The 21,706-nt window shown below is 44.5% G+C and overlaps 1 protein-coding gene across 3 annotated transcripts in view; it reads right to left on the bottom strand.

Moving 5' to 3' along the window:
• LOC146182187 (QRFP-like peptide receptor) overlaps positions 1-21,706 on the bottom strand; it is a 192,570-nt gene that overhangs the window by 147,240 nt on the left and 23,624 nt on the right. The gene's annotated exons all lie outside the window — the stretch shown is intronic.

Genomic DNA, 21,706 nt, shown 5'->3' with positions numbered 1-21,706 from the left:
CACGAACCTTTCCGAAAATTTCCTGATAAGCCTCCTCATTCATATCAGCGGGAAGATGGCGAAGGCAAAACACTAACCGAGAGGATAATCAGTCACGTGGCGTTTTGTTCCTGCCAATATCGCCTAATCTGTGAAGCTGTGAAGCCAAAGTAGTCAGGACCGTAAGGAAATTGACGATAGGGAAAAACAGTCAGACGTTCGACCAGTGACGAAGAACGAGGTCAAGAAAGCATTAGAAACTATGAAAAGGGGGATATCAGCTGGAGAGGATCAGATAACTACAGATTTGCTGAAGGACGGGGGGAATATCGTGTTAGAAAAGCTGGCCACCATGTATACGCAGTGCCTAGTCTTATCGATGGTACCGGAACCATGGAAGAATGCAAACATTATCCTCAGTCATGAGAAAGGGGACTCTAAGGACCTTAAAAATTACAGACCAATCAGCTTACTGCCTGTTACGTATTTACTAAGGTAATCGCTAATAGAATCAGGACAACCTTAGACTGCAATCAAGCAAAGGATCAAGCAGGTTTTCGGAAACGGTACTCTACTATCGATCATATCCATACCATCAATCAGGTGATAGAAAAATGCTCGGAATATAACCAGCCCTTATACATAGCATTCATTTATTTATTTATTTACAGATACTGCTAATCCCATTCGGGATCATTGCAGGTGGGCATATGTTAATACAGAGAACTGTATATAGAGCATATAAGGAACACACAATGACATGATCATATGTACAAAGCAAATCAAGAATGTAAAATGCATAGGGTACAAAAATGGTGAAACATATTATACAAACAAAAACAAATATGAGGCAGATATGAACGAGAATTATACATGTATTACGACACTACACTAACAGAAGAAAAAAACGTAAACGTACTGTTTTCACATGTATACGCGTAAATGACAAGGAACAGAACAAGAACAGAATCGAACGGGCGGCATACCGAAAATATGAGCATAAAATAACTTTTTGCTAATATGTTAAATATCTTTCCACTGCGGTTCCAAACTTAGTAAACGAAGATAAATTAGTAATAGATGAACTCAGGCTGTTCCACTCTCTCGTGGCTGAAGGGAAGAATGAGTATTTGAAGCAGTCAGTGTGGAAGTCATTTTCAGTTAGCGTATTTGAATGCTTATTACGTGTTAGTCTAGTTGCAGAGAAAGCGATGTATTTAGCAGGGTCAACTTTTAAGTGTCGATGAAGTAGTTGGTACAGGAGTTTGAGGCGTGCAATTTTAGCTCGGGTTTGAAGTGTTTTTATTCCCTGTCTTTTCATTATTTCAGTTGGTGAGTCAGTTGTTCTGTATTTATTGAATATGAACCTTACTGCCTTCCTTTGTACTGCTTCAATTTTATTTATGTCTTGATTGGTAAAAGGAAACCATACGACATTTGCATATTCGAGGACAGAGCGAATCAGTGTATTGTAGGCTAGTAATTTAGTTTTATAGGGAGCTATTTTAAGGCGCCGCCTGATAAAGAATAGTCGTTTTAGTGCAGTTGAGGTTATATAACTGATGTGGGCGTTCCATCTGAGGTCACAGGTTAATAATAGGCCTAAGTATTTATGTTCATTAACTGCAGCGATAGGGGTGCCATTTATAGTGTACTGAAATCTTGAAGTATGCTTCTTTCTAGTTATTGACATGACAGCAGATTTTGTTGCATTAAGTGTCATCTGCCAGTCAGTGCACCAGTTGCTAATAGTTTCTAGTGCGTTGTTCAGAGCTCTGTGGTCATCGAATGAGTTGATCTCTCGATATATAATGCAATCATCGGCGAAAAGTCTTATGTCAACGTTAAGATTAGTCACTATATCATTGATGAAGATTAAGAATAATACAGGTGCCAAGACGCAGCCTTGGGGTACGCCTGATGCAACGGGAACTATATTAGACGTTTGATCATTGATTTGTACAAACTGTGTCCTGTCGGTTAAGTAGTTGCTAATCCAGTTAACTATAGCGCCTTGGCCTAGCGTCGATTGCAATTTGTTAACAAGCTTAGTGTGCGACACCCGATCAAACGCCTTTGAAAAGTCTAATAGTATTAGGTCTGTTTGTTTCTGGTTGTCTATGGTTTGAGATAAGCTGTGCACTAATTCTAATAACTGAGTTACGGTTGAAAACCCCTGACGGAAGCCATGTTGGAATGAAGACAATATGTTGTTACTTTCGAGAAAAACATTTATGTGCTTAAGGATTAAATGCTCGAGGAGTTTAGACGCGGTGCAGGTGATGGAGATGGGCCTGTAATTAGTAACATCTGATCTGTTTCCTGATTTGTGTACCGGTATTATTTTGGCTATTTTCCATTCATTTGGCAGAGCACAAGTTGAGAGGGATTTAATAAATATTATATGTAAGTATTTGGATACCCACTCGGCATACCTATGCAAAAAGGAATTTGGGATTTTATCTGGCCCTGGCCCCTTCTTAGTGTCCAGATTCAGTAGCAGGTTCAGTACCCCACTCTCAGTTATATTTAGAGGTTCAATATTTTTTGTGGTCTGTTTACTCAGAGGAGGAACTGTACCATTATCCTTGGTGAATATCGAAGCAAAATAATCATTCAATGTATTCGCTTTTTTAGTGCTGTCTTCTCCGACTGGATTATCATTGGTAGTCTTGGGGTTAAGGTAACACCAAAATTTTGTTGGAGCAGTTCTTATAAAGTTGGGTAGCGTGTAGGAAAAGTAGTGTAATTTGGCTGCCTTTATTTGTACCTTTAGGTTTTGTACTGCTCGAGATAGTTTACTTTTTGTTCCCGAGCAAGATTTTATCTTCAACAACTACGATTGATTACGAAAAAGCATTTGACCTAGTTGAAATATCGGCGGTGATGCAGGCATATCAGGGGGTAGACGAGTTGTACGTGAAAGTGCTGGAAGATATATATAGTGGCTGCACAGCAACCATAGTTCTGCATAAAGAAAGGTGTTAGGCAAGGGGACACAATCTCCCCAGTACTATTCACAGCTTGCTTAGAAGAAGTATTCAGAGACTTGGAATGGGAGCAGTTAGGGATAAGGGTAGATGGAGAATACCTCAGTAATCTGCGATTTGCTGATGACATTGCCTTGCTAAGCAACTCGGGGGATGAACTGCAAATCATGATTGGTGACCTAGACTGGAAAAGTAGAAAGGTAGGCTTGAAAATCAATATGCAGAAGACTAAGGTAATGTTCAACAGCCTCGGAAAGGAATAGCAGCTTACATTAGGTAGCGAAGTGCTGGAAGTAGTAGGCGAATATGTCTACTTAGGACAAGTAGTAACCGCAGATCCGGACCATGAAAAGGAAATAACAAGAAGAATAAGATTGGGATGGAGCGCATTTGGCAAGCACTCACAGATTATGACTAGCAGCTTACCGGTATCGCTCAAGAGGAAAGTATATAACAGTTGCATCTTACCTGTACTCACCTATGGGGCTGAAACGTGGAGGCTAACCAAGACAGTTCTACTTAAGTTGAGGACAACCCAGAGGGCTATGGAACGAAAAATGGTAGGGGTAACATCAAGAGATAGGAAGCGTGCAAAGTGGGTCACAGAAATAACTCAGGTTACCGACATTCTAGTGGAAATTAAGAAGAAGAAATGGGAATAGGCAGGACATGTAGTGCGAAAAGAGGATAACCGGTGGTCCCTTAGGGTAACAAACTGGATTCCAAGGGAAGGAAAGCGTAGCAGGGGGCGGCAGAAAGTTAGGTGGGCGGATGAGGTTAAGAAGTTCGCAGGGGTCAAGTGGATGCAGCTAGCACAGTACCGGGTTAAGTGGAGAAATATGGGAGAGGCCTTCGCCCTGCAGTGGGTATAGTCAGTCTGATGATGATGATGATGATGATGATGATGATGGTGGTGGTGGTGGTGGTGGTGGTGGTGGTGGTGGTGGTGGTGGTGGAGCAATTTCGGGGAGACTCGTACAAATAATCCCACCATTCTCAAAGGATAGCTTCATCTAAAGAAATTACCTCTTTTTTTTTTCATTGGTCGTAGTTTGTTCACAAATGCTCGCGTATTCATTATTTCACTCTTTTTTATCACCTTAAAGACACATTAGGCATGCTGAGCAAGTGGTCATACAAGCATTGCTGTAAGCAAGTGTTAATAAGACAACTGGATTGGCAATAGTTTTGGCGATTGTGGATGAGTGCATGATGATAGCAATTTAGTTCAATAGGTCGTTCCAGTCAGAAGCAACACGATTTATATATGGAGAGATTAACATAACAATACTGGCACATGGTCGGCGAAGTTTGGAAGGATAATTAATGCGGTGAGAACTGACAGCTGATGAGACAATTTATGGTGAGTAGCGTAATGCACTATAGAAACTTTTGTTAACTAAGAAAAGGTTGAAAGTAGGGCGACGAACTGAGGCGTGTTATAAACCGGATTCCGCTTTCGCGCACTGATATTACAGGTACATGAAGAACGAGTGAGTATGGTCACCCTGCTTTAGAGTGATTCAAGAGAGTTTACAAAGCAATCTTACTGATGATTCTAAATAAACGAAGCATCTTCTGACTTAGACCTGAAACGATATTTGTATTCTTGTAGCTTGCTATGATGGGGGCGTGGCGAAGATGACGTCATACAGGCCTCAGCGTTTTATTTGCAAACCTAATTTTGTTAGTAATATGCTTTTGCCAGGACAAGTTGATGAAGATGAAATACTTATTATACTCACATTATACCTTATTAAATAAGGTGAAATACTATTATACTTGAAGAAGGTGACGTCTAAGTACTTCTATTATGAGACAGACAGATGTATCGCATGAAAAAATCGAAGTTTAATAATAACCTAAACGAATAGTGAACACAGTGAAAGCGCACACTAAAGACCAAAACCAAGGATGAACTAGAGGGAAACAGTCACGCCTTTAAGAAATGCTGCTGAAAAAGGAGGAGATAATTGTATCCTAAATTACTCAGAAATAGCAAGTGAGTCTTTAACAGTCGTGATATTTTAAATGTATTAAAGAAATGAAAAATGTCATACCTTTCTTTTCTTGTAGTGAATACGTCAGTATGCAACGATGAGTGCTATTAGAAAAGAAAACTTGTTTGGCATCGCCCCGTTAGCTGACTTAGAGTACAACATAGAACGTAAAGCTAAGTCAGCTAACGGGGCGATGCCAAACAAGTTTTCTTTTCTAATAGCACTCATCGTTGCATACTGACGTATTCACTACAAGACAGTGTTTTCGTCATGCACTAGCTGGCACGGTGCGTTGCACAGCACGGAGACTGTCCACTGTGGAAATTATAATCGTTCGCAAGAAAAGTGCTTCTTCCACTGCTGTCCAATCAGCGCTGTCCTGTGCTAGCAGCGACCAACAAAGGCCTGCAAACTCCCTTATCTCATCCATCCACCTAACTCTTTGACGTCCTGCACTACGTCCACTTTTCCGCGGAGTCCACTCTGTTACCCTAAGGCATCAATCTTAACGCCTATTTTTGTTTATTTTTACTGATTGTGGCATGGATACCTACGCACTTGAATTGCTCTTATTCAGCTGACACCACAAACTCTCATTCCAAATTCTTTGTCCCGAACCATGCATTGAATAAAGGAAGAATGCGTTTTCTGTATTCGGATCTCAAGATCGGATATTCCGAAGCTAAATAAATAAAAAGCACACCACAGCTATTGTCGCCCCTTCGTGAAAGCGCAAAGGCTGGACACTTTTTTTGCTTGTTTATTTTTGCCACGGGTAGACCAGAGTACGACCATTTTCGTTCATGGCGCTTGTAGGAACGCTCAGCAACTGTGCGAGAATTGCGCTTACAATCGAGTCAGCGAGAAGTTCACCAACGAGTATATGCCACACTGAGACTGCAAGGGCGAGAGCGTTTGGGCGAGTTGGTCAGACACGCTTGAGATGAACGGCGCGGTAGGAAAGAGGAGGACAGAGAAAACACACGGACGAGCGCCAATTTTCAACTTTATTAAGAGGCTGTCATAACGCCGAATTTATACAAGGCAACACGCCCCCTAACAATTAAGAACACATATCTCAGCAGCACGTGAAGGCTAGATGCGAATAGAAATAGCTCGCGCATGAGCACTAGATCTGCTATCTAAAAAAAAAAAAGAAAAAAAAACTAATCATCGCACCTGGTAAACTAAAAGCAACACACGAAAGAACTCAAATCGCATGAACCACAACGTGCAAGCCAGCAAAGCCAGGAAGACGATAAGAAACGTGAATAAGAACTTATTTAATCACTACCCTTGAATCGGTTCAGAATCGCGCTGCGCGTTTCATGTCCAGAAACTACAACCGCCAGTCGAGCGTAGCAGACATCAAATCTTCAATCGTTCTGTTTACTTTGCAATCACGAAGATTAATCGCCCTAATCTGCCTATTTCACAGAAGAGTCTACAATCCGTACCCTGCAACGCTGCCTCTTGTACAACCACACCGCACCTCACGTCGTTCAAACAACCACCTAAGCTTCCAACGCATTTCTAGTAGAACCGTTGCATTTAATTCATCTGCCCTGCCGCAGGCTGTCGTCCACTGGAATGGTCTTCCTTGAACACATCGTAAATACTCGGGATCCAACTCGTTTTAGGACAGAAATAAAGGCAGTTTTCTCAAGTTACTAACGTGCCATTAAACATTATATAATGATGTTCCTACTTTTCAGTGACCACTACTAACAGTCAATTAGTTCTGTATAAACGTGTTATTCATACACCTGCTATTACTCCTATCTATGTAATCCCCCACCCCCTCCCTCACACAATACTCCGCACTTCCCTTTAAACCCAGCACGAGCTTACCACCGAGGTAAAAAAAATAAAGACGACTTAAAGAACATGAGCACGTAAATCGACATGGAAAGAAAGAAGGCCCCGCGACGAGATAAACATATGAGAACACGAATTGAAACGCCAACAATAACACGGCAAAACGTGGTCAAATACATTTAAAAGCCACCCGCCGGGATGGCGCAGTGGTTACGGCTCTCGACTACTGTTCCTAAAGATGCGGGATCAAATCCCGGCCCCGGCGACCGCTTTTCGATAGAGGCGAAAAGCAAGACGCCCGTGTGCTGTGCGATGTCAGTGCACGTTAAAGAACCCAAGGTGGTCGAAATTTCCGGAGTCCTCCACTACGACGTCTCTCATATCCTGAGTCGCTTTGGGACGTTAAACCCCACAAACTAACCAAATTTAAATGCCACCGTTTAAATGCGTGTCGACAAAACCAAAAGCCAAACAGGCAACAAAGACACTGCAGAGCACCGCGACAAGAATGGCACAAGAGAACAAGAAGTGAACCGCCAACAATAACAGGGCAAAACGGGAACAATGACATTTAAAACCACCGTTTAGCGGCGTGACAAATAGAACCAAAAACAGGCAATAAATATAATTCAGAGACAAAAAATTGAACCTCTGAGCAAAGGGCCCTAAAGTTAGTACGAAAGGCAGCTAACAACCCCTAAATGGCGACAGCTACCTCGAGGCCCATCACGTTCCGCCAAGAAACAGTTCTTTCTTCGAAAGGAATATCGAAGCAACACTGACAAATTTTTTTTTGTCTGCTCTTATTATTTCCTGTGCTTCTACTATTTCCAGGGTTATCTGCTCACAGTGCCTGTTAGAGCATTTGTTCAGCGCTCTGCAATCACAAAACCTACAGTGCTTGGAAAGATTGCCATCAATTGCTAATTGCCTCTACTTCCAGTGGTGTTCACTCAGACGCTCATTAATGCACCTGCTTGTTCGGCCTATATAACATGCACCACACGTTAGCGGAGTCTTGTAAACTTTCGGTTTTTCAACTCGAGCACGATCACTGAGTCCACGCTTCTTCCTTTTTTTTTTTATTAACGCACATGTGTCGCGTTGGTCAAAAAACGTATGCTTGATAAAATTATCGCAAATAAACCCTGGTCTGTGCGTTAGCGGAACGTGTGTACGTACATTTCATTCGATGACAGTAAGGAATGAGTCGGGTCTGGGGCTTATTTCAGAGCGAAATCCCTATTACTGCACGGTCTACAACTTCGAGCTTCGCTAGCCCTTTCTCACACGACCTTGAGGAGCCATTCAAGGTCATTGTGGAACTTTGTCGTTTTGCAATTTCTAGCCGTGGTATCTTTAATGTGGTAAAACCATAGCAGTCGTGTGACCACCGGTCACCCTGATATTAAACTTTGATGTCATTGATGGCGCTATATGTGACATCACTATAGTCATGTTGTGTGCTTTAAGACGCAGCGCTCTGGCTTCGCTCCTATATCTAGGTTCTAGCCATGTTCATACACCCTCGTCCCTCATTTTTTAAGTGTTTGCACTAATTCTCGCTCTCAGTACCAAATAGTATTAGGCCCTTGACACTGAAGCTAGCATTAGGTGGGAATAATCCCCCCCCCCCCCCCTCATTTAATTGTTTCGAGTGTCCTTTATCCTATAAGTCATATTCTCGTCAACGTCCTATTTCAAAGCCTGCCCTCAAGTGGACCCGCCCGCACCTGCTTGCTGGTGAATTGCTCGGATCACATAACTTCGTCCCTAGACAACACTCTCATGTTAATGCAGCCCTAATTGCGTTGAAAACTCTATGCAGTTGCGAAACGCTGCCCACTGCTTAACGGGCTTGGCAGATCAGCTTGCGCAAGACGCAGACGGCAGGAACTCTATTACGATATTAGTTCTGCGTCTTTCTCTCTTTTTTTTTCTTGATTCTCTACTTTTCCTCTTGTGCGCACGAGGCAGCGGAGGTGGCTCAGCTACAGAGCCAGTAGCTGGTCCATGCATTTTTCTTGTCCTTCTTCTAACAGCCACAGCAATCTGTATAAACAGATTTAAGTGCACAGTTGTCGTCTCTCTTCCTTCTCCGTTGTGCATTATTTTTTAAGTGGGGGGGGGGGGGGGGGGGGGGGGGATAAAAAGAAAACAAGCGTGCATGCTTTTGAGAACTGTAAGCAGTAGCCTGCTTTGAGTAAATTGTAGGAATCAGCGAGCTAATCCAAGAGCTAAGGCAACCAAAGATAGATAAAATGATGATAAGAGCCACAACTCGAGCCAACAGATAGAAGAACGGATAGAAGCAAGGAGGAAGGAGAGAAAAAGTGAGTGAAACGGACTGGCATGACGGCTGCGACTGATCGTTTTAACTAAGTCGTAAATCAGTTTAGCAAGCATTTTTTATTTCTTTTACTTTTCATCTCCCGTTAGTGGGCCCTGTTGAAAAGACGATTATGATGACGCATTTGTCTCTTTGTCAAGCGCACAATTCTGCACATTTTGTTTGCAACTACCGTGTATGCAGGGGAAGTAAAAAACAACGAAAGCAAAGAAGGGTGGCCTTTGCCTCGTTCTTTTCACTCCTACGTAAATAACGGGTTTCTCGAGGTGCTGGTGCTAACAATGGAGTTTCTGTGCCGTGCGCAAACAATTAAATTATTCAAGGCGCTTTATGCCGGCGTACAAAGAGAATTTTTCACCCCACTCATATGCACGACGGTGTGCGCGGGAAGCGTTGTGGTGCACTGATATTTTGAGGTAATCGCACGACGAAAGCTCGTACGGGATTGGATCGCTAACCCGTCTCAGCAACAGGGGCGACTCACGGAATGAGCTTATATGAACTCGAGTGAGGACAAAAAGAAAGCAACACATTGTTAGTTTGGGTACGTTCTAAAGGAATTTTATAAGGTGGGGCTCAGAAAAAAAAGTATCAGTTTTGAAGAAAAAAATATTCGCGGACGATCAATGAAATCTATGCAATTTTTCTACTTATTGCGAAAGGATAATGTTACCGCCTAAGTAAATAAATGACAGGGAAAATAATGCTTGTTCCCAAATCATTTATTGTGCCGCGGTAATTCCCATTGGGGTGATTTAGACCACGTGGGCTGTAAAAACAATCTCGCCCTTTCAGTACCTCAGAAGGACGTGAGTTATAGACACGGAAATATATATATATATATATATATATATATATATATATATATATATATATATGCAGATCAATTAAGGGGAATTGAGGGTGCTCGTTATAATATATGAAGGAAAGAAGCCAACAATCGGCGAGGCCAAGGAAAGCGTTGGGGATGGTACTTTGTCTTTTTTTTTTAATATTTACTTGGATAATCACAGAGATTAGTAATGCAATCTGTTTAGGAGAAAGATAATTGAACACAAAGTAGAAGAAAAAACAACGTGCCGATGGCGGGATCCGAACCCACGACCTCCGAATATCGCTTCCGGTGCTCTTCCAACTGAGCTACATCGGCCGCTGTCCCCCCTGCTACTTGCTTGGGTATTTATGTTGTCTGTATATGAACATTGAGAGTGTTCACCAGCGCCACCCTCAGCCATAGCGGCGGACGTGGAACGTCCTTTGTTACCGCCAGCGTCACGTTGAACGTGATCAAGAGCGAGGGCGAAAGCTGTGCTAGAACCCTCTTACGCTACCTATGGCTTCAAGACTACCAGAACCGAGACCCCCGAAAGCTACAAGCAGATAAATGAAGGGGAAATGAGGGTGCTCGTTACCTTCATATATATATATATATATATATATATATATATATATATATATATATATATATATATATATATTTCTGCGTCTATAACTTACGTCCTACTGAGGTGCTGATGCATACTTTTATTGATTGCAGCAAACAGCACTGTACCCATTAAAATGTGCACAAGTACCTCAATGTACCCTCTTTTTAACTTTCTGAAGGTTGTGAGTTATAGACAAGAAATAGACGTTTAATGGTGCGATTTGTTTTTATGGGAGATACTGTAGCTGTTGGTATTTCTGCGCTTGTTGTGTACCCTTCTCGTCCTTGTTTTGTGTGTGCGCAGTATACCTCGAATATACCCATGTTGTCAAAGAAATGGACACTCCCCTACCACATGTCAGAGGCATGAGGATGATTTTTCGATGCGAGGCTGCAAATGGGGGCGCTAAGACGTCGTTGCGTTCAAATTCTGTCCCACTGCCCCATACGAAAGAAGCTTCCAGAGTTGGAAGCTTCTTCGAAATCGACCTTGTAATTCGGTCCCGTAATGTCACACACCCCGCAGGCCAATCCGGTGGCCGTAGACGTCCATGAGCGAAAGAGAAATGAGCGCCGACGTGCACGTGCCTCCAATCAGTGGCCGTCACACCACCTGACAACCACCACCAATCAGAGGCATATTTGTAACTTTCGAAGCTACCATCAGTCTGAGGAATGCTGGTAACTTTTTCGCGGCTACCACCAGTCGGAGGAATGCTGGTAACTTTTTTTGAAGCTGCCACCAGTCTGAGGAATGCTGGTAACTTTTTCGAGGCTACCACCAGTCAGAGACATGCTGGTAACTTTTTTGAGGCTACCATCAGTCTGAGGACTGCTGGTAACTTTTTCGAGGCTACCATCAGTCTGAGGAATGCTGGTAACTTTTACGAGGCTACCCCCAGTCAGAGGCATGCTGGTAACTTTTTCGAGGCGTACCACCAGTTAGAGGCATGCTGGTAACTTTTTCGAGCCTGCGAGGCTACACACGAGGTTACAAAGGTCCGGGTGTTTGTCACCGGCCACCTAACACTTGTCAGAGTGTCCCTCATAGATGGAGCCGCTTTGTATCCCTAAACAATATAAACCAAATTTAACCAAACTCACGCGATTGCGGCTTCTTTTCCATTCATGCTCGTTGACTTTAGAGTCTACGAGGCTCCATATGGGTTGGCACAAGGGTGCGAAGGAAAGCTTTGAGGTAGAATTGGCGTTGAGCTCTTCACTTAGGCGGCATGTAGCCTATACTAGACAGAACTTTTATAACACACGGCCTCTTCTCGTCGCTTTTAATGAACAAATTACCTACTGTATTTTACCAAGCGTATATTGGGATCTTTATAATTCTTATAGGGGTTTATAATGTTTCATAGAGGATATACGGTTTTTATATGGTCGTTTTTTAATGACGAATGGTGCTTACTTGTAACTGCTCACGGTTAATTTCTAGCAAGCTTTTACACTTAGGCACCAGTATTAAATTTTAAGACAACTAATGGCCTTTTTTATCCTTCTCACGATATATAATCTACAACCTTGCATTTAGCTCTAGCACTTCTTATGCACGGACAAACATACCCGACTGTCCAGTAAATGCTATGAGCATGAAACAACCCCTAGAACGTGTTCCTTGTTTTCAAAGCTCGCATGAGCCATCTTGAACTGGTGCGAGATCTCAGGGTTGTTTGGGGGATCAGTGCAAGGTGTTGAATCCGCTAGAAGGAGAGTGTGGACGCTGAAAGAAAGGTACAAAGAGGCGCAGGCCGCGATTGCTATGTTTCGCCATCACTGTTTAATATAAGTAGCTCTCGTGATTGATCCCTGCGCGTATAGGCTCAGGTTTTGTGCACACTCAGCCGTCTAGCCCGGCTTTCGACGGAGGCGGGAATCAAGCCGCCCACCTACTGTGTGTTGCCAGTGCACGATAAAGAACCCCAAGTAATTGAAATTACGAGCAATCCCCCCACTACCTCGTCCCTCGTAGCTGCAGTCGCTTTGAGTCCGTAAACACTATAAACAAAATTAAACCAACCTCATGTGATTGCTACCTTTTTCCTTTGAAAGTGAACTGTGAGAGAAAAAAACTTAAATATTCTCGAGAATTCCCTCTCACTGGCATAAGTAAACGCCCACAAAGGCGCAAACACACTCTCCCAAGGTGAATAATTTGTCTGAAAATGAGTTTTGCATTCTGTAATCATCTATTCTGCCGGGTGGCTAGCCGAGTAAAAAGTGTTAATCTGACAGGCGCGTATTACCTCTGCGGCGTAGTAATGCCGAGCCCTCGACAAGCGTGGATCTCTAGTTGCGACATACTTCTAAGTGAGGATCCTGCATAAGAGGAGATTCATAACTATTCGTGATTAATGCGCCGTACTCTTTGCGCAAACTCATATGCACCTAACGGCGCATAAATTACTATTTAGGCGCCAAACCTCTCACGAAGGAACAAGGATGAATCTTAGGCTCGCCGCCCATTCGTAGGTGGGGCACCAGATTTTTATTAACTATGCTTCTTTCCAGATTCACATCAGCTCCCTGGAGCCGCTCCTATCGCAGCGTCTTGTTACGAGTTTGATGGTACAGCGCTGATGCGTTTACGACAATCCATGCTTCTGGGGTGTGTGAAAGGTTAGACTGGTATGCTCCCTTCCAAACCACATGCCGATATCAGTGCGACACCCAAGGCTTGCAGACGCACCCTGGTCTGAGTGTATATTTCCCATTTTAGGAAACATAGCGCAAAGACGACAAGGACAAAAAAGAGGAATACACACACGAACCATAAATCTATGTATGTACAGTGCAGAACGCAGGAAATTTACAAAATTCCTCTTTCTTGTGAAAAATACTACATAGGGCAGACTGGCCGTTGTTTGAATATCCGGTTCTTCGAACACTGAAATTCGTTAACCCCTACAGCACAAAACAATTTGTCTAAACATTGCACGAAATGTAAATGCCGCCCCATTTTCGATAAAACTATCATGTTTGGCACATCGCGCAATCAACGTAGAAGAGAAATTATAGAGGCATATTATATCACGAAAGGAGGGGATAAGTGTGTTAGCGAAGCATCCATTAACTTAACAAAAGTAGAGATTACATACCTTGAATCAGTGGTCAAGTAGTTTTTTTTTCACGTGTTTTTGTGTATCTTTACAGACTTACCTTTTTTCCACATTTTTGTCAATTTTTGTCAATTCACCTCCTTTATTTCATGTATTTGATCTTTTTTTTTTGTACCCAATATATTCTGTTAGCTTTTCTAATAAAATATGAGTTGTGAGTAAGCGCTCGTGTATGTATCCCTCTTTTTTGTCCTTGTCTTCTTTGCGCTACGTTTCCTAAAATGCAAATGCACCAACCCGCCCAATTCAGCATTCTTGTATGTTTCCCGTCTGTGTTTCGTACCATGCAGTAGATTCGAGACTTATTTTGGAAGAACAGTTACCAAGTAAGGCGCTGTTAAGAAATGATTACGAAATCATCAAAAAAGCAAACGATAGGTTTGGTTTCGCGGTGTATTCTCTGGTTCCATTCAAACCTCATACGCGAAGCATTCTAGACACGTCAACCCTCTCACTCATGTCACGTAACCAGCACACGTGGCGACTATAGACTACCCAGCGCACCTGCAAAATTTGTCGTGTCACGTAGCCTTATGGCGTCATGTGCCCTATCGACCAGTTAGCGCTCATTACACCTGCTACCTATCGCATCGGAACACCTCCCAGCTTGGCCATGTCGAGTGGTATGATGTCACACACCCCGCCGACCAACTAGGAGATTTCCAGACAACTCCAGAGTTTTGTGCCCGTGTGGACTCTAATTATATTTCTTTAATAAGGAGAGACGCGCGTTGGGTCACCGTTGCGCTAATTACAAATAAGCAAGAAACCGACCGTATACGTTATAAAAGCTTTTCCTAGAATGACGCGTACCTATCTGTGTTCGATAAGCACGCACTTTGGTAATCAGGTACTCTCAGACGTTTCGGCCTTCTGAAGAGAAGCGACAGCTGAAGCACTCTCTTCGTGAAGTTCAAACTGCGAAACACGCTCGCGCAGTGCACTGAACATCGTTATCTTCATGCTGTTCTATCTGCGCCGCTCCTTCATTTAGCCATGGTAAATGAGCCATACACATGCACCATCTCGCTACATGCAAATCAACGGGTCGTGACAGAAGTGCTAAACCATAATCATCATCAGCAACAGCAGCAACAGCAGCAGCCTGACTGTACCCACTGCAGGGCGAAGGCCTCTCCCATATTCCTCCAATTAACCCGGTTCTGTGCCAGCTGCATCCACTTGACCCCTGCGAACTTCTTAACCTCATCAGCCCACCTAACTTTCTGCCGCCCCCTGCTACGCTACGCTAAAGTGCTAAACCAGTTTACGCCAACATGCAAGCCGACAGGTCGCGTCGTCAGCGGTAAAGTACCTCTTAGCTCACGCTCGACATCCATGTCTGACAGCGTTGAACTGCTCAAGTTTCTTCCCTCCAGTGGATTATGCGAAATTGTGGTATTTATGAATCGGGGTCTTTTGTAGCCAGAACTACCACCACGGCAGCCACTTCGCCTCTTTGCCGTGATCGCACTTTCGTCGTGGTCGCAAATTAGCAATGGTAGCACTGAACGTGAGCCGTTGCCTAGCACCCGTTAGAAGAAGAGAAGTAGGAGGTCGTGGGAGGTGGTTGCTGGCAGCTGACATGGCCGAGCAATAACTGGACGTAGGGCTTCCTGATATTACTTTTGGCAGAAGCTACCAACTCGGGTCTCTCCTACCATATGGGAGGGTGATATCACTAGCAGCCTGCCAAAATTTTGTGCAGTCACGTTATTCCTAGGCCTTGCAGGCATGTTCATACGGCTCGGTTAAAACGGGGCTTTATATGTTGACTGGTAGCTAACGCTATTGCGTCACCGCTAAGGTGGGAGTGAAAACAGACAGAAAGAGGTGCCGTAGTGGAGGGCTTCGGACCACCGTGCAACAGACGCTTTCGCCTCATTGCGCTTTAGTGGTCAAAAGTTCCCCCTACGGCATAAATAAGGCTGAAACAAACTATCATGTGCAAAAGCCGTGTCTTTACATTCCAGCTGAACCTAAGCTTAGTCATGCAGATAGCTCTCGCGTAACTCCAGTTTTAAACACAGACGAAACCACTGCTAAATGTTTTCTGCCATTCGCCGACCTATAAACCGCGATTTTGTCATTCCCCGGGAGCTCCTAGCTGCCCATCACCGACAAGAGCGAATCCCCGATACGACTGACATATACACCGACGCATCCATTACAAGCGAATTCGCATCTATGGCCTGGGTATGCGATGACAACCCTTCCCTTTCAGGCGCTTATGCCTGCCATCTACCTCAGGGTACCCCTCTTCACGCTGAACTCCTCGCGATTTGGGGAGCCTTGTCAGGAGTGCCTTGCACCGGACCTGGGTCAATACGTATTCTTACTGATTCCTTTGAAGCTTACAAGGAAATCGCTACTCCGGGTTCACAAGATGCAACAGCTACGGCTATACAGCGCCTCCTTAAACGCCACCAACTCTCGACCAGAACTGTCGCTATTCACTGGACCCCAGGTCACTCGGACGAATCAGGGGGCAATGCGGCGGCACACGCCGCGGCTGCCTTGGCAGGTGGGATGTCCACATTTACTTCCCCACCCCCCTTGCTTCATCCTTATTCGACCTTGGGCGGGCAACTCACCCCTTCTCTTGCCCTTATGCACTATACTCGGACCAGTCTTCGTAGCCTCAGTCAGCATCGCATGCAGGTGGCCACACCAGACCCACCTTTTACGAGAAGAACCCACCTCACCCGAAGTCAAGAAGTCTTTTTGAATAAGCTCATCGCCCATGCGGCTTACACGCCACGTATTATGGCCCGCTGGCGTCAGTATAAAGAGAAAATGATTACGTGCCCCCACTGTACGACTCTAACCTGCGGCGGCATATCTCATTTACTTTGGGAATGCCCTGCTTTTTCTACTGGACGCCCCGAGATCGAACCCTACCGCCTGAACTACCGTTCCCTTCTAGAAACTGATGCAAACACACAGATGATATTTGCCAAGTATGGCTCGTTTAGTGGCCTGGTTAGAGCAATGTGATTCGAGTGACGACCTAAATAAACAATGAAGATTATGTCTACTCCCCTTTATCCCCATCCATGGCCATGAGCCTTCCCATTCAATAAAGGACATTCAATCAATCAATCAATACAGACGCAACAACCGCGAATAAATCGGTTGAGGGATCAGTCATAATGTTCTGTAACGTAGAACATTGTCCACCACCGTGAGTAACGTTTTCCGTTGGAAACTCGGACATCGATATAACAAACTCTGTGGAACACAACTGACCAGTTGCCTAGAACCCCGCCGGGGTGGCGCAGTGTTTAAGGCGCTCGACTACTGTTCCCAAGGACGCGGGATCGAATCCCGGCCTCGGCGGCAGCTTTTCGATGGGGACGAAAAGCATGGCGCCTGTGTACTGTGCGATGTCAGTGCACGTGAAAGACCCCCAGGTGGTCGAAATTTCCGGAGTCCTCCTCTACAGCGTCTCTCATAGCCTGAGTTGTTTTGGGGCGTTAAACCCCACAAACCAAACCAGCCAACCACTTGCCTAGAAATGCTAACGTATAATGGCAGTCGAAGTTATTTGTGTCCTTGAGAAAAGACCAGCCAAAAAAGTTATGGAATGGCCTAAGCTTCGCCTTAATCGTTGACACGGCAGCGCGCGTGCGCATTAGATTATTAAATTCCATTGATTTACAGGAAAAACAAACCCCAGTATCTGTCACCCTTATTTCTTTGAACACACGATTGACTGATTTATAGGAAGGGAAAGGCGCGGTAACTGTCTCATTTGTTTTGTGTGGACACCTCAAACGCGCCATAAGGGAAGGGAGGAAGGTGGGAGTAAAAATGGAAAAAAAGAAAGAGGAGCCGTAGTGGAGGGCTACGGACTAATTTCGACCACCTGGGGACCTGTAACGAGCTCTGACATCGCACAGCACACGGACGCCTCTTCGTTTCGCCTCCATCGAAACGCATCCCCCGAGGTCGGGTTCGAACCCGGGTACTCCGGCACAGTAATCGGACGTCTTACCACTGCACCACCCCGGCGGGGCGGTATCTGTCACAACACGTGTTCTAAGCGAAGGGAGGGAGGTGGCAGTTAAAGCGGAAAGATAGAAAGTAGTTGTCAATGCGGATCTCAAAGGGATTGCCAATGCGGAGGGCTCCGGAGGGTTTCAAGTACGGGAGGTGCGAGGGGGGCTGTCCCTGGCCCTACGGGGCTGGGACTGATAGGTCAACGCCGCTTGCGACAAGTGCTAGCCTGCCACCGTATTTTAACGCGGTAGCGTTAAGAAGCTCGTGTCGCAGAAAAGCCGGTGTCGTCGGCGTCCAGTGAGCGATAAATCCCGGCATGCACTTCATAAATAAAAAGCAAGTTCCAAGATGGGCTGGGTGGGAATCGAACCAGGGTCTCCGGAGTGTGAGACGGAGACGCTACCACTCAGCCACGAGTTCGATGCTTGAAAGCGGTACAAAAGCGCTTCTAGTGAATGCGGTGGTGCCTTAGAAACATGCCGTAGAACGTTATACTGCAGTGTATATCGGTAATTATGAGCATGTTACTTACAGAAGTCGCAGTTACACGAGTAGCGAAGTACGTTTCCGTTACATTTCTTCTGCGCTCTGCGCACATGCAGAGCCATCTTGCGGCAAACACAGAAGAACCCCTCCTCGCAATGTGCGGCGCTGCCCCGACACGTGGCGCGCCACTCGCCCCTGACGTTTCGCCGTGCACCCTCACAGGTTGTAGAATCAAGCGTCTTTCCTTTCTTTAGATCACTATCTTCGCTCACCCGCTTCTCCCCTTCGGGCCGCGCGGGTACCGGTGCGAGGATGACCCAATACCCTTGCGTTTAGTAGGTTTTCTCGACGAGGTGCAATAACGCTATCGCGTTCCACTCTTGAAGGCGAAGCTTAAGCGTCCTCCAAATTTTTCTTTTTATGTTGTTGGCCGTCATTGCACCATCCACCACTTGTTCTCTGAACACCTGAACCACGCTCTAAGCGAAGGGATGGAGGTGGGAGTTAAAGCGGAAAGATAGAAAGAAGTTGTCAATGTGGATCTCAAAGGGATTGCCAATGCGGAGGGCTCCGGAGGGTTTATGTGCGGGAGGAGCGAGGGGGGCTGTTCCTGGCACTACCGAGCTGGGACTGATAGGTCAACGCCGCTTGCGACAAGGGCTAGCCTGCCACCGAATTTTTATCTGTTGTTGGCCGTCATTGCACCCGCCACTGCTTCGGGGATGGCCGACGGCTGTTGAGGTGTGCGTCTTTCGCTTCCTCTTTTTCTTCCTTCTCTATTTTCTCCTCTGTCCGCACAAGACAGCGGAGATGGCTCAGCTAAAGAGCCAGTAACAGGCCCCTGAATTTTCTTTTCATTCTTCGTACAACCGTAATAACAAGAGCTCTGGAGTAATGTCGACCCCTTAGGGATCTCTAGAGTGCAGTCACGTCGCACAGCCCACCGAGACCTCTTCGTTTCGCCTCCATCGAAATGCAGCCACCGGTGGTCGGAATCAAATCCAGGTCTCTGGCACAGTAGTCGGGCATATTAACCTCTGCGCCACCACAGCGGGGCACACTGAACCGCTTTTCTTGTAGCCTTTCGTAAGATGAAAGCCGCCTACGGTTAGTCGCACAGTTGCACATTTCCTGCCAGCTTCGCAATATAATACGTCACCGCCACAAAGTTACGAGAGACAGCATCCCCTCTAGTGACCGGAAATGCGTCACGAACTCAAGGACGTGAACATCCCCATTAGCCTCCTGTGCACGCCGTCAGCCTGTGCGTTGCCTGGAATAATTAAAATGCGTCCTATATATTTAAAACGATGCTTTCACAATCACAGTCAGAACCATGTCGCTGTTTACGTGCACCACCTAGTTGCGGTATACGTTTTACGAGCCATTTTTCCCATTAGCACGCATAACGAATCTTGCATTAGCGGGTGAATTTCGGGGGCAAAAATTACCATTCAGAAGAATCTCATTTACTCTTGTTGCTCGGGGGGCATTGCACACATGCCTTTCCAACGAACGCCACCGAAAAGAATGGTTGTTTGCTTCGGTACACGTCCGTTCCCTGCTACAGTCCTTTTCGTCAGTTGTTTGGGCGATACTGTTTCCCGGATGCTAATTTTTTTGTTTGTGTTTCTTTTTTTTTTTTGCGACATCGGTAGAAAAGAGCGTGTACAGTTCGGGTTTTAGCTTGCACAAGCAAAGAGAACACTCAAAGCCTCGAAGCCAAAATTAATACAGTTCTAGAAGAGTCAATGATTACCTTCATTAATGCGGGTGTTTGAGCATGCACGATAAGCTTTATTACGAGCTAGCACTGCAGCGCTCTATGTCTTATCCAGTTATATCATATCAAACACCACTTACATGGTCGGTAAACCTCCCTCATAGCTTTTTTATACCTATTCGATACAAATTATTTAAGTGTTGTGAAGAGAAAAACTCTTCCTCAGGATTTGCTCGCTCAATGTGTTATTTTTTATAAACAAAATAACAGTTGAGAAATGGGCAAAAGCGCGGAAAGAAGTCTCAACGCTTCTCCTGCCTGTTATCACAATTAGCTCTGGATATCAAGTACAAATCTCTTTATCGTATTTAAAATGTAGCGTGCACCGCTGCTACGGTCCCGGGTGGCACCAACATAAAGGAGCACTAACGACCTGAAAATGCGATTAATTGGATGAGCACAACCGTGACAAACCAATAAACTTGCAAGTCTGAGCGTCAAAATTCATTGAAAAAAAAAAAAAAGAGAGAGAGAGAGAAACGACTTAACATATAACGGAAGAGACAAAACGAAATAAAGGCAAAAATAACGCGGCTCAGTGATCACGCCAGCAGAAAGAACACGAAATTTCTTGTTATCTACTGCAGCTTGAACGTGGCCTTTCGCAGCAGTTTACCTAGGTAACTAATTGTTAAGATAACGGTTACTCATTCATTTCTGTTGTTTATTTCTGCTGGTGCAATAAAGAAACGGCGCTTAATTAGAATTGTGTCAAATTCCTAATAGCAGGAAAAAACCTACAAAGCATTAAGCACCCCATACGGGATATGGAATACGGCGTTGTCGATACGCTTCGTAAAAGTGTGAAAAAAGAAACAACAGAAAAGCTTTGGTACAAATACTCGCGATCAGGTGCTGTAACTGAAGAAAAAGAAAAAAAACTCGACTAACCTTTTCTCGAAAGATGAAGAGAACTTTCCGTATTATCTTTCTATAAATTGTATTATTCATTCTTCTTTTGCGTTGCACCGCACATTCCCACGCATTGATAATTAACTCACAGTGGAACCCATATTTGCTTGAACTAATTATTTCATTCACCTCTTCTCCTTATCATCCATTAATACAATCTACTCCCTAACACCATTGCATTTGCCAACGATTACAAAACTGTAAGCGATTTAAATGGCACTTCGAGCTGTAGCCTTCACCCTTGCATTTCTTTCTTGTGTTCGTGTTGAAAGGCTGCTCTTCAAAAAAGTCTAGAATGTTTAATGCCATCTGTCTTTATTTATATTGTGAGTGTTTAAAACGCTACATTTTCGACATTGTATTCCTGGCTAACGATGTATGTGCTTATCGCAAAACTTTTTTTGCATTGTTTTCACTGTTGCTCCCCAACTCCCCATTCCCGTTGCAATGCCCGCTTGGGGCTTTAGGGTATTTGAATAAAAACATTAAGATTCTTTAATTTATCATACAGGTTGCTGTTGCCATTATCGTTTCATCACACAAACTATAAGTTATTGACTTGTAACCTCTATGAGACCATCCTAAACTTGGACCAAACTGGAGAAAAAATTTTTTTCTTCGTTTAGCGACTCAAAACGAATAGTTTCTCAGGATAACATACAAGTCATGCTTGTAGCCACAGGGAGAACTGAGCTGTATGCGTACAAGATCCTTATTTTGAAGCTCACTAGTGAGAAGACTTCTTAAGATTCCTTTTGCTTTAACGACCTGTTAAAATAATTGCTACATATTTCACCTCATCACCAGCAGAGTTGGCTTGCAGATGTCAAAT

This window comes from Amblyomma maculatum, chromosome 8 (genome assembly GCF_055883805.1).
Source record: "Amblyomma maculatum isolate TAMU_Amacu chromosome 8, ASM5588380v1, whole genome shotgun sequence".
NCBI lineage: Eukaryota > Metazoa > Arthropoda > Arachnida > Ixodida > Ixodidae > Amblyomma > Amblyomma maculatum.
The sequence above is the reverse complement of the archived record's forward strand: the minus strand, read 5'-3'. Positions and strand labels throughout refer to the sequence as shown.